The sequence below is a fragment of the Delphinapterus leucas genome, chromosome 12 (assembly GCF_059928025.1).
Source record: "Delphinapterus leucas isolate spDelLeu-1000000601 "Yukka" chromosome 12, BTC_Dleu_Yukka2, whole genome shotgun sequence".
Taxonomy (NCBI): domain Eukaryota; kingdom Metazoa; phylum Chordata; class Mammalia; order Artiodactyla; family Monodontidae; genus Delphinapterus; species Delphinapterus leucas.
This window is the reverse complement of record NC_143140.1, coordinates 68,004,524-68,018,096: the sequence shown is the minus strand read 5'-3', so window position 1 is coordinate 68,018,096 and position 13,573 is coordinate 68,004,524.

Genomic DNA, 13,573 nt, shown 5'->3' with positions numbered 1-13,573 from the left:
GTGTGCTTGTTTAAGGAGGTCTTTTTAAGACCTAGACCTTGGCCTAGTTTACTTCAAGTCTTCTTCGCTTACTCTAACAAAAGAATGAGCCAGGATCTTCTTACTTATTTGCATGCTTGTGTGTCCTGTGTTATGGAGAAAAGGGTGTAGGTAAGGAGTGGTTGACGACTAAGCTCAGCTTCCTAACAGAGGTAAGATGCATGTATCTATGTGGCTGGGTATGTTCAGAAGATTGGGAGGGATGGGATCTCCAAGCACTTCCACCCTTAGACCCAGGCAGACAAGGCCCATGCTTTCGTTTAAGAGGAAAGCAGGCCGTGAAGCCAAGGGGACATGCCCACCTGGAGCCAATATACTTTTTTCTAGTCCATGCTTTGGATACCTTGAACCCGAAACTTTCTTTCTAAATGTCCCAGCCTGCTTCTAGAACCTGCGTGGGCCTATTCTTCTTGTGCAGTATTTGGGAGCTACATCTCAAAGTCATCTATGCGGTAATGTGACTTGCAGGTTAAAAGACATTTGATGCCAAAAGTATATCTTTTATTATTTTTTATGGAGATATAATTCACATGCCATAAAATTCACCATTTTAAAGTGTAAAATTCAGTAGTTTTTAGTACACGCACAAAGTCATATAACCAGCAGATCAAATTAACTGTGGTGCTTCTCCCAGCTTGAAGGACTATGAAGGACTTCTCTAAAACAAAATGTGTACTTAAGAATCCTTCCTTCTAAAATGTACCAAAACCTAGTAACATCTAAAAGCTTCAAAGCAGAAACATGGTAATGTGCTCTGCTCTGGCTCTTTATGACTCTCCTCTTGGAACCATGGGGCCATGAAGACCACAATCTTGGAAGATGAGCATAGCAAGGTAGTAAGTGTGGGTGAACGCTTTTTTCCCAAAAGGATCCTTCACCCCTTCTGAGTAAGGATCAAGAATGGGGAAATAGGGCTTCCCTGGTGGCGCAGTGGTTGAGAGTCCGCCTGCCGATGCAGGGGACATGGGTTCGTGACCCGGTCCGGGAAGATCACACATGCCACGGAGTGGCTGGGCCCGTGAGCCATGGCCGCTGGGCCTGAGCGTCCGGAGCCTGTGCTCCGCAACGGGAGAGCCTGCAACAGTGAGAGGCCCACGTACTGCAAAAAAAAAAAAAAAAAAAAAGAATGGGGAAATATACAAATCATAATATTGGTTAATAAGATATGCATCATATTTTTTATCCTTGTAGACAGCTGACTTGACCATACCCCAACTAGTTGAAAATGAAAAATTTAGTCACGTGGGCTATTTAACATCAGGTCATTTAAAAATGATAACCCAGTGTTATTTTTGGTAGTTTTCCCCCCTCAAATTTATTTTGTTTGTAGACATAGCCACAATTTGAAGCACAGAATGTGTGCTCAGAAATGTGCTACACTGATAAATTATGCCATGAAAAAAGAGGCAGGCTGTATTTTTGACTTTTCAAGTAGACAGTTACAATTTGCATTTCTTACTTTCCATGTGTGTCATCATGGCTTTTTCCCTATAGGTTTTTCAATGCTCTCTCCCTGTTCCTTTCTTGTTTTCTTCATTTCTGACCCCATAATTCCTGAATCATCATTCCGCCACTTGCAATTGTTTTCAAACTAATGTGTTTCACTCATACATTCCAGGGATATATCCATCAGGAGAAAATTGCAAGTGCCAGTAAAAATTGTCTCTCTAATTTGTTAATGCATGTCTGAAAAAATACAGAAAGTGTGAGATGAGTACAAAAATAACTTGAAGCAGAAGGCTGAGGAGTGGGAAGGAGAGGAAATGTACATAATAAGTAGTTTGTTGATTTTTTTCCCCTCATAAACTAACCCACATGTCACTGCCTGCTATGGGTTTGTCTAGTGCCTGCATTTTTAGCATCCACCAGTGAAGTTCCAGGCCACTGACTCTCGGGTTCGTACTTGTCAGTGGTAATTCATGCATCCAGCCTGTTCCTTTCCTGGCAACTCTCCTAAGAGATGGGATGTTGTAGCCTCATTCTAATCATAAGGTTCCTTGGGAAAATCTCTTGGATGCTGTACAAGCCACTCAAATCTAATCTTTCACTAGGGATAACTGAAATTTACAGGTCTACCATTACGATTTGTATTTGTGGTCCTTGTGATTTGTATTAACAGTAAGCTTCCAGAGTGTCAGAAAGAGTTCACTGCATACACAAAGCACCAAAAACATTGAGGATTTTTGCTGCCTGAAGAGCACTGCGCGTGTTACCCTGTGTAGCGGAGAAAAATAGTTGCACAGCCTGTATTTCCCTCAGTTCAGCTTAGAAAGCATTACTAGGTACAGCCGTGTCCTAGGCACAGAAGGGCTTGCAAGAATCGCTCGCTCTCGAAAAGCACAGGAAAGCAACTAAGAAAAAAATAAGCCTGTGATAGAACAATAGAATCACAAGTATGTGCTGTGGTGGTATAAAATGTGTATACAAATGCTTAGAACGCAAGGAATTCATTCGGTGGAAATAATCTGAGCAGACTTCATTACAGAGTTAATTATTCAGCCGACCATTGTAGGAATGATAAGATTTTGAGTTTGGCAAAGTAGAGAGAGAACGCCTTCTGAGCTGTGGAGGAAGAGTGGTTGCAAAAGAATAGAAAGCCAAAAGTCCTAGCAATGTAGCTTGAAATTTAAGCCTCATCTATTCCACAAGTCCCGTCTAGTTTAAGGTGGCCATGTGACCTAGTTCTGGCCAGAAAGTTAACCGAAATCTGCTAGGTACCTGAGTGAGAAGCACTTGCTTATCTCGATGCAAAGAGGCAGACACAGCCAGCTCCAGCCTTCTCCCCTCTCGTTCCTGCCTGGAAAGACACAATAGGTGTGATGTGTGACGCCGCAGTCCTTCTCCAACGTGAAGGAAAGGCCGGAGAGTCACGAGAGGCTGGACTCCACACCGCTGGCTACTCTATATCGTAGAAAAAATAACCCCTCTTGGATATAAGTCATATTTTCTATTATTTGTAGCCTAGCATATTCCTAATAGATATTCTTAGGTGGTTTTTTGGTCAGGAAGACATTGCCCAGATTTTAGTTGTATTGGGTAAAACTAATTTTAAAATAAAAATGCACATGATCATAGGTTTGTTTCATGAGAAGGTGATGGTTTTAGAGCTTGCAAGTTTATTCACTTGAAGAATAACACTTAAATAATTATCTCTATATATAACGATTTCATAATTGTAGCTAAAAGCAGATTTCCTGAGCTTTTAGCCACTTTTAATCCATTAAGCCTCACTAACTCAGATGAGCACATCTAAACCCCTCTGTGTGGCCATGAATTTAATGTCAGCCGGGATTTCAAGGGACAGGTCCTTTTACAGTGTCATTTATTTTCCTTTAGTTTCTCTTCCAAGTCCACAAAGTCATATGTATGCTGGCATTTTTTTTTTCATATTTAGAAGATTGTCGTATCCACTCCAAAATCTAATTTTTTACAGGGCCTTCTCATATTTCATGAAATAAAAGAGGTTTAAGAATGCATAGTCTCGGGCTTCCCTGGTGGCGCAGTGGTTGAGAGTCCGCCTGCCGACGCAGGGGACACGGGTTCGTGCCCCGGTCCGGGAAGATCACACATGCCGCGGAGCAGCTGGGCCCATGGGCCATGGACGCTGAGCCTGAGCATCCGGAGCCTGTGCTCCGCAACAGGAGAGGACACAACAGTGAGAGGCCCGCGTACGGCAAAAAAAAAGAAAAAAAAGAATGCATAGTCTCTAAACCCTTCAAGAGTTACTTTTTCACCAATTTTAGTAACTGTCAGCAGTGATTGGGCAGGGATAAAGGATAGCGTTGTCTTGAAAACATCAACTTTCCACGGACTATAAAAACTGGAAGGGACCATAAGGACGAATGGATCCCATCACTGGTTGATCTTCAAAATCATCTTTTTTTTTTTTTTTTTTTTTTTTGCTAAATGTAGTTTAAGCAGAATTTCTCTGAATTTTCTTTGGCTTTTGGCTTTTTGCAGTGAACTACAGGGATTGATAACAGAAGAAAAGCAATCGAACTTACAGCAGGTGTTTCTGATTCTGTGCAGCACTTATCAAATGCATGTAATGGGAAAGAATTCCATTTCATTTTTTTCCCCTGAGAATGATAGCATTTAGGAGGAAGATGGGGAGAATGCTTTTTTTTTTTTTTACAAATTTATTTATTTATGGCTGCGTTGAGTCTTCGTTGCTGCACACAGGCTTTCTCTAGTTGTGGCGAGCAGGGGCTACTCTTAATATAAATCTCTTTTAATAGAGAGCCTTCATTTAAAAAAAAAAAATAGCATAAATTACCTGGTGGCCAGGGGCCAATGAGGTGCAGTCACCCCTGCACTGGTCCAGGGAACTGTCTCGCCTTCTCTAGTGAGACTCCTAGCAGAAGTGGTTTATATTAGGAAAAAGAAAAAAACATTACAATCAGGGCATATGAAAATAAAACCTATGCTGCAAGAACCTAGCTGAATGTCTTGAACACAGGAGACACCCAGTCAATACTGAAGCCTTGGATTAAAAATTCAAGTTTTGGGCTTCCCTGGTGGCGCAGTGGTTGAGAGTCCCCCTGCCGATGAAAGGAACACGGGTTTGTGCCCCAGTCCTGGAAGATCCCACATGCCGCGGAGCAGCTGGGCCTGTGAGCCGTGGCTGCTGAGCCTGCATGTCCGGAGCCTGTGCTCCACAACAGGAGAGGCCACAACAGTGAGAGGCCTGCGTACCACAAAAAAAAATAAAATAAAATTCAAGTTTTGCCATTTGCAGTAACATGGATGGACCTACAGATTATCATACTAAGTGAAGTAAGTCAGAAAGAGAAAGATAAATACCATATGACATCACTTATATGTAGAATCTAAAATATGACACAAATCAACTTACCTACAAAACAGAAGCAGACATAGAGAACAGACTTGTAGCTGCCAAGGGGGAAGAGGGTGAAGGACAGATGGATTGGGACTTTGGGATTAGCTGATGCAAACTATTATATATAGAATTTCCTGGATAAACAACAAGGTCCTACTGTATAGCACAGGGAACTATATTCAATATCCTGTGATAAACCATAATGGAAAAGAATACAAAAAAGAAAGTATATGTATGTATAACTGAATCAATGTGCTGTACAGCAGAAATTAACATAACGTGGTAAATCAACTATACTTCAAAAAATAAGTTAAAAATATTAATCCAGTTTTTGGTTCTATTTTGACTAAATGAAAGCATCCATCTATATACTTGCCCACTTTTGGGTTAATCAGTTCATTTTTGTTTGCTTGTTTGTTTTCAGTCTCTAAATGTTTTAGCTGTTTTATAAGCTGATACTTTCCCCATGATCTACTGCTTTTCTTGGAATTAGCTTTCCTAAGGCATTTTCATTGTTAACACGTAATCAATACATTTTACCAGTTACATTGGAGGTTGACTTGCCTAAAAAACAATAGAGTTATTTTGGGAGTTCCCTGGTGGCCTAGTGGTTAGGATTCTGGGCTTTCACTGCCATGGCCCGGGTTCAACCCCTGAATCCCTGGGTGGGGAACTGAGATCCCACAAGCTGCGTGGCATGGACAAAACAAAACAGAATAAAAAACCCAATAGTGTTATTTCTTCTCCTGCCCTTAGCCCGGTACCAGCTCCTGGCAGCCTGGCAGGAACCACAGCTGCTGTCCTGGCCTGTGGCCTCAGCTCCTCCAGGTCAGAGAAGAGCTGGAGGCGGGAAAGGTTGGAGCTGTCTCCCACTAGGTCATGAGAGCTGGTTGTGTGCATCTTTATCCAACTCCATTTTCAGTAACGTCAGGTGGTCATTGTCAGTGAAAATAATCAATAAACGATCAATAATAAGAATAGAAAAGAGTTTTATCTGAGCCAAACTGAGGACTAGCCCAGACGCCAGATCACTCTGAGAAACTGCTCCAGAGAAACAGGGTTTTCAGCACAGTTTTATATCTTGTCAGAACAAAGAACATTAAACAAGTCAGGGACACATTTCTTCAAGGTAAAACACACACACACAGATCAGCTTGTACACAGCAAGTCAGCATGGCCTTGGCACCTGGGAAGGGAGTCTTATCATCAAAGGAGTACCAGCATTGGCATCCCAGGAAGAGAGGCATTTAATCTTTATTTTTAACATGGACATTCTTTACTTCTGGTCAATGTGCCCTTTTCTCTGATAATTAAAGCAGTTGTACAATGTATGTTTGATAGGCCACAAACATGCCATTTTAGCATAAAATTCAAGTTAACTCAGGTATAAACCAGAATGACTCCACTACATCTCAATATGTGAAAATTTCGCTCATCAGTATCTTCCAAGTGGCCATGCTAGGATTCTATGCCACGGAAATTAGTAAATGTTGCAAATCAAGGCTTCCCTCTCTCCTCTTTGTAGCCAGAGAGCCAGTAGTTAAACATTAGGTTTAGAAACAGAGGACCATTATGAAGTGGCCTTATCTATACAAAAACATTTAAGCAAAACCTAATATGAATGAGTCCAAATTTCTTTATTTAGGAATATCTAGAGGTTAAATTACAGATTCTTTGAAGGTTTGTCTTCAACTTACCTAGTAAGAGGTTTGTTTTAACGTCCACAGCGTGCCAGTTTAATTCAACAGTCTATTTTGGGACTTCCCTGGTTGTCCAGTGGTTAAGACTCCATGCTGCCACTGCAGGGGTTGTAGGTTCCATCCCTGGTCAGGGAACTAAGATCCCGAATGCCACGCAGCCAAAAAATAAATAAAAATAAAAGTTTAAAAAAAGAGTCTATTTCAATAAATATTTATTGAGCACCTACTATATGCAAGGTCCTGAGCAAGGCATTGCAGATAAAACAACAAGTATTAACAGGCAATATAAAATAACCTTCTACTTTTTTGAACATCAGTATTATACTAAGAAATATTTTGAGCTATGATCTAATATTTAATCCAAGATGGAATAATCCAGCTGGTTTATAATGTAATCCAGTTGGCTCAATAAGGTAAATATTGTCCCCATTATGCATTCCTGACAATAACAAATTCTTAAATATTTTGATCACTAGAGAGATAAGTGAGAGAGTATAACTTCAACAGACATCCATCCTCAAAGTGAAACACAATCTTGAGGTCCTGAACAAAAGGGCAGAAGGTTTTTGTCAGCCTCATACATTTGTAGGGTTCAATTTGTACTTAATAGGTTTGCTTTGAAGATCAAAAAAGATGAAATGTACCGAGAATGTGTGAGGTCAAAGCACCACAGAGATGTAAAGTGAAACAATTATTACTATGTATAGGTCTTTACACACAGAAATTTCCAGGGTCAACTTTTAAGAAGCTCATAGTGTGAAAATATGGTATTCTCTCCTTCTAGAAAACATTAAAAATTGGTCAGTATCTGGGTTTTTATTTCCCCGCAGTTAATCTGAGTGAACTGTAACTTCCTTCCATGGTAAGGCTATATCTTACCCTTTATTCTTGAAATCCCTTTGCTTTGCTTTCCTTCTTCCTCTCCCTTTCTTTCTTTCTTTTTTTTTTTTGAAAACATACACGTCCCATTCCTTTAGTAGTATTATTATTACCATCGTCATCTTGACTTTTATAGCTGAAAGAGACTGTGCCATCTTTCACGTTACAAAGAAAGAGATGAGAGCCAAGAAAGGAAATGTCAGTCAGGGATAGTGGCAAAAATAAGCATAAAGCCCAGGTTTCCAAATCCTAATCAAGTATTTTCTTTGGTGCATTTGGCCCAATAGGAAAGAAATAAATCCAAGTTTTGAGGATTCCAAAGCTTTGGGCTCAGGGAAAGGAAAGTTATATTAAACCAGAGTTAAGTAGGATAAAAATAATGTGAATTATTCATTGACTTGGAATGATGCATTAGTGAGAGATACATGTCACAATAGGTGACTTCTGTATCTACCTTGAAATACCTAACTTTTTTTTGTTGAATTATATAGTGAAATGCGTGTATCATTTATTCACTCAGCTATAGAAAAACCAAAGCCAAATATACCTTTATGTACATTTTTCCTGAATTGCTTTCAACACAATTGGAGCCATAATTATGTTGAAATGTTGGGACCAGTCTGTAAGTTTTTCCCCAGTTAAACCTGGAGAGATCTTTTGTATGTATCTATTGGTTTTCATTTCAGATATTGTGGTTTTCAGTTCTAAAATTTCCTTTTGGTTCTCTTCTACAGTCCTTTGCCAAAATTTTTAGTCCTGTCTTTTAATTCCTTAAACATATAAAGTATAACATTTAAAAATAAATGTCTGATAGGTTCATTGTCCAGATCAATCTAGGTCTATTTCTATGAACTGTTTTTTATTTTGGTTTTGGGTCATATGGTCTCCTTTTAGGCTTGGTTATTTTTGAATGGGTGCTGGACATTATATATGAAGAAATTTAGAAGTAATTTCAAGCTCTTAATGATATTACCTTTCTCTAAGGATCATTTACTCTTGCATCTAGCAAGTAGCTAGGCTTGAGGTATTTGCTAACTGAAAATAATATAAATCCAATATGGATGATGATGATTCAAAGATGAGGTTCAGTCTCTATGAGGGCTTATCTGTTATTGAAATTGGCAATCATTTCAAGGAGCAAAGTGGCCCCCAAATCCCAGGCTATATTCTCTAGCTTCTTTCCTCTTCCAATCTTTGCCCTACAATGCCTCACTGAACCATTACTGCTCCAGAATAAAACCAGTAAATTCTTTAAAAATCTTCTGAATGCCCATAATTTCATGTACTTAGTTTAGTATCAAGCATTACATGAAATAGGTTTAAACTGATAGATTTAATGTGATTTTCAAAATATCTTGAGCCATGTTAAGTCCAGAGTAATTTAGATGGGCCTTAGTCTACCTTTCCACATTTTCCTCTGATAATATTTAACAATTTCATATCTGCCAAACCTAAGACAATCCTTCATGAAATTTCAGAGCCTTTCAGCCTTTTGAAGTGTCAGTGTCCCCTGTGACCCTGCTAACTTGATTCTATATCCCATCTACCCAGGCTCCTTCTCTATTTTTTCTTCTCTTGGTCAGCTCTTAATCATGATTCTGCTCAGGCATGGTGAAATAACTAGACAAGACCAACTCCCTGAATATTTTGGGAGCATTAATCTCTACCCTTTATTAATTCTCTATTGGCACATACAAAATCCATTCTAAAATAAAAGAGCATTTTATGATTCAGCACAGACTTCCTCTGGAAGGATTGAAAGAGATTTCTAAGTTTTATATTACAGATTAGAAAGTAGATACAGATTTTTGGCCTGATAAGAAAGCAAAAATATGCAGGACAGAAATGGCAAGATCTTACAAGATCAATGGCAAAGTTGGCAGTAGTAGGCAGGCCTCCTGATTTTGAGTTTAGAATTGTAACCTTAAGAGGTAGATATGTTTAAGTGAAATAACCAGTAAGATGATCAACTAGTTATATCATTCTCATTAAAAAAAAAAAAATTCTATATTGTTTCAGTTTCTTTGGGGACCATAACTTGTCCCCTTTGTGCAGACATGGGCAGAAACAGTGAGTACTTTCATTTTTCTCCGTGAGCCTACAACTAAAGATCAGCTCTCTCTCTGTATCTCCAGTTCCTACTGCAGTGACTGGCGATTACCCTCAGTAATCACATGAAGGATGCACGTGTTCGTGTTAACTAAATTAAGTTATTTATTTATTTTGATTATAACGTATAGGTTTTATATAATCTTTCCAAGATGACAAGAAAGCTCCTTTGGGGGAGGAAGTGTAGTCCTTGTTTGTATTGTTTTTTACCCATATCCTTTCCTTCTAACACCCTCTCTCCCTCCTCCTTCTGTCCCTCTCTTCCTCTCCATCCTTGTTTTGGAAATCTGGTTAGTCTAATTATAAGCTATCTAATATAAGAAGGGAATAATTTTAATGAAGGTTTATTTCTGATGCTTTGCCGCTTTCCGGAATTTGCAACAATGGCAGGAATCTTAATAGAGGTGGCAACCACTGCATGTATTTCAAAAGGGGGAACACTCAAGCCAAAGAACAGCATCTACGAAAGTCCAGCAGGGAAGGACACCCCCCACCCCAATTCAAACCATCAACAGTAATTTGGAACGTGGACTAGACTTTGAGAGCCTGGTATATTGTATAATACATCAGTATTTAAGTGTCATTCACATTTCTGGGTGTCAGAGATCACTTCTTCATTTGCAGTGAAAGAGTGGAAGATGACTCTTGTGCCTTTGCTATTGATGTAAATAGAATGGCATGGATGGACCTTTGGGGAGATAGAGAAGGGACTAAGTGGGGTGGTAAGGGAATAATCCTCCAGGCCTCCTTCTTCTTCCCAACTTGTGCACAAGCTGAGCTTTGTAAGGTGCCCAAGGACATCGACTTACTCCACAGCTGTTACAAGTGAGACAGGCTGGGACCTGGAACCTGGGACATTTTATTGCAGTGCCTGCACCTGGACCAGCAACAGCATACAAAGAAACTATAAGGGACTAAAAATAACTGCATGAGACGGGAATAAAGACACAGACCTACTAGAGGATGGACTTGAGGACACGGGGAGGGGGAAGGATAAGCTGGGACAAAGTGAGAGAGTGGTAGTATATATATGGACACATATACACTACCAAATGTAAAATAGATAGCTAGTGGGAAGGAGCCGCATAGCACAGGGAGATCAACTCGGTGCTTTGTGACCACCTAGAGGGGTGGAATAGGGAGGGTGGGAGGGAGGGAGACGCAAGAGGGAAGCGATATGGGGATATATGTATATGTATAGCTGAGTCACTTTGTTATACAGCAGAAACTAACACACCATTGTAAAGCGATTATACTCCAATAAAGATGTTAAAAAATATATAACTGCATGCATGTGCAGATGGGGCAAATTATGAACAAGAAGATACAAAAAGGCCAAAACCCAGCTGCCATTTCTGAGGTGCTGGGAGCAAAAGCAGTAGCATACTGTGCAGGATCCCTGCACACAGCACCACCAAGGGGGTGGGCAGAACACCTAAGCCACGCCTCCGGCCCAGCCCATTGATCTGCCCCTACCTTCACCCCTTTAATGGCTCACCTCCACCTTGGAGAGTGAGCAAGGACACCTGTTACTTGTTTTCACTCCCTCCTGCTGCAGCATGAGTCCCAGAAAAGCCTTGCCTGTATTCCTCATATCGCCTCTTATCAATTTCTATTGATTAAAGAGTCCGAGAACCCTGGTCGGTAACACCAACATTCAAGATTACAGGGAGTGTCAACCTTAAATAGCTTAGGTACCAATCTAAATCCCACAATCTGTCAACCTGACCTTGTCCTTTCTTTGGGTATTTATATACTCCTGGAAAGGAAAATCATTCCATTACATAAAGAAAATTACAAAAAAAAATGTACCCAAACCCATAGAGTAATTACAATATTGCATCATTTTTGTAATAGTTAAACAATTTCAAATCAGCATAAAATGTTGGCCAGGGACAAGGATTAACAAATCTTAAATGTGAACGTTTTGGATCTTTCATTTAGTTAAATCCATTGAAAATCTTCATGTCGTTAGTGCTTTTTCAGGCACATCATCATTATATGTATGTTTGGAGTTGACTTCCAAGAGAGGCTAGCATAAAAAGGGGCCTTTTCGGGGCTTCCCTGGTGGCGCAGTGGTTAGAAGTCCACCTGCCGATTCAGGGGACACGGGTTCGTGCCCCGGTCCGGGAAGATCCCACATGCCGCGGAGTGGCTGGGCCCGTGAGCCATGGCCACTGAGCCTGCGCGTCCGGAGCCTGTGCTCCGCAACGGGAGAGGCCACAGCAGTGAAAGACCTGCGAACCGCAAAAAAAAAAAAAAGAACACTCTTGCTGAAAAAGGGGCCTTTCAATCCAGCTGTGACCTGCTTATAGGTACCGAAATTTTGTAGCTCTTACGTGACAACTGATTTCTGCTCTATCTGGTTTATAGGATGGGATAAGTTATTTCTAGAAGCACATCTCTTATTTATAATTTAAGCCTAATTTGGGATTTTTAAGAGTATCTCTTTAAGAATTGCCTTTCCTTCAGGCTCATATCTACCCTAACAGCTGTTACAGCCATAATAGAAGGAACAAGGATTTTAAAGACAAGATTGTTACTTGAGAATATATGAATACTCCCTGTGGCTTGCCATTTCTTTGAAGATAGGAGAGTGGTGTGAGGTACTCTCCCATTTTCAAAAGGTTCTCTGGGGAGGGCTGTCATTCACAGCTACCTGGACACATTGGAGCAAGCCACATACACTGTGACAAAGATCACATAGGAAAGAATCACTAAGGCTGAACAATGCATTGCCACCATTTCAAGTATCTCCGACAGTCAACACTTTCATAAAGAATAAACATATTTTTTCAGTAGTTGTGCTGGTGCTTGTTTTGCTTTTTTACACTAGCCATTGTTGGTGCTTATTTCTGAGCGCCACATGACTTACAGTAAATGGCCACAGGCTTTGTCACTCAGCTCACCCCTCTTTTGAATGTGTATTTCAGGAGGACAAGGGGTGAGGCTGCAATGTTTGCTACTGAGTCACTGCAGTCCTTACACTCTGGGAGCTCTCGGTAATGAATGACCGGGAAGATGACAACATCCCATCATTGCTGTGGTTTTTAGAGGCTAGTAAACGTTAACATTTTGTTTTAGCTACAAATGAAAACAAAATTTTTACATTTCTTGTGTGTATATGTGGATGTACATGTACTCTTATACAAGGACACATAGACCTGGTAATTCAAATAGATATGGAGGCATTCAAGAGGGGTGTCCTCTTAAGATCTAAGTGGGAATAAGTAGTAATTGTCAGATAAGGTTCATTACCAAGGAAGTGTGAAGTAGATGAAGAAACTGTCTGTTTGTGGCTTTGTACCACCTTTAGTTTGCTCATTTCAATTAAAAGATGCCCCATGGCCTTATCAGCCCTTAGTCTTGCCTCTTCAAATACAATGTTTTTAATAACTCATACAGTTTTATAGGATGTTGAAGTGAGAGCTACACGCATAAAAATTAGATCTACAAAAATTACATGGACTATTTCTGCACTGGAGATTCATCTATTCTTTCCTGTTTATTTATTTAGTTAATCATTTATTTAGAGTAGTATGAGCACATGGATATATATACTTCGAGTTATAATCCAATACTGATTGATTGATTGTGCCAGTATTGGTCATTGGGAGCGTTTTCAGTTTGCTCCTGTGTCCCTTTGATGGATCCCCATCCCTGTGTTTTTGTTGTTGTTGTTGTTTGCTCTTGTTGTTATTATTGTTTTTGAGCACGTCCTTACTTTCTGGTGCTCAAAGATTCATCTTGTATAGTATTTCCCACCCCAGTCCCCATCAGCTATTTTTTCCAAAGTGTCTTGGTTCCTTTTATTGAAGAATGGTAATAGAAACTCATATCTCCTTGCTACTGGGGTGATGTTGCTTTTAGGCCCTTTCAGTTGACAAAACAAGGACATATATGTGTGTGTACTATTATATGTACATATATCTATAAATATTTCTATATGTATTCACTTGTCTCTATGTTAAGCTGAACATGAACACATGTCCAATCCACTGAGTAC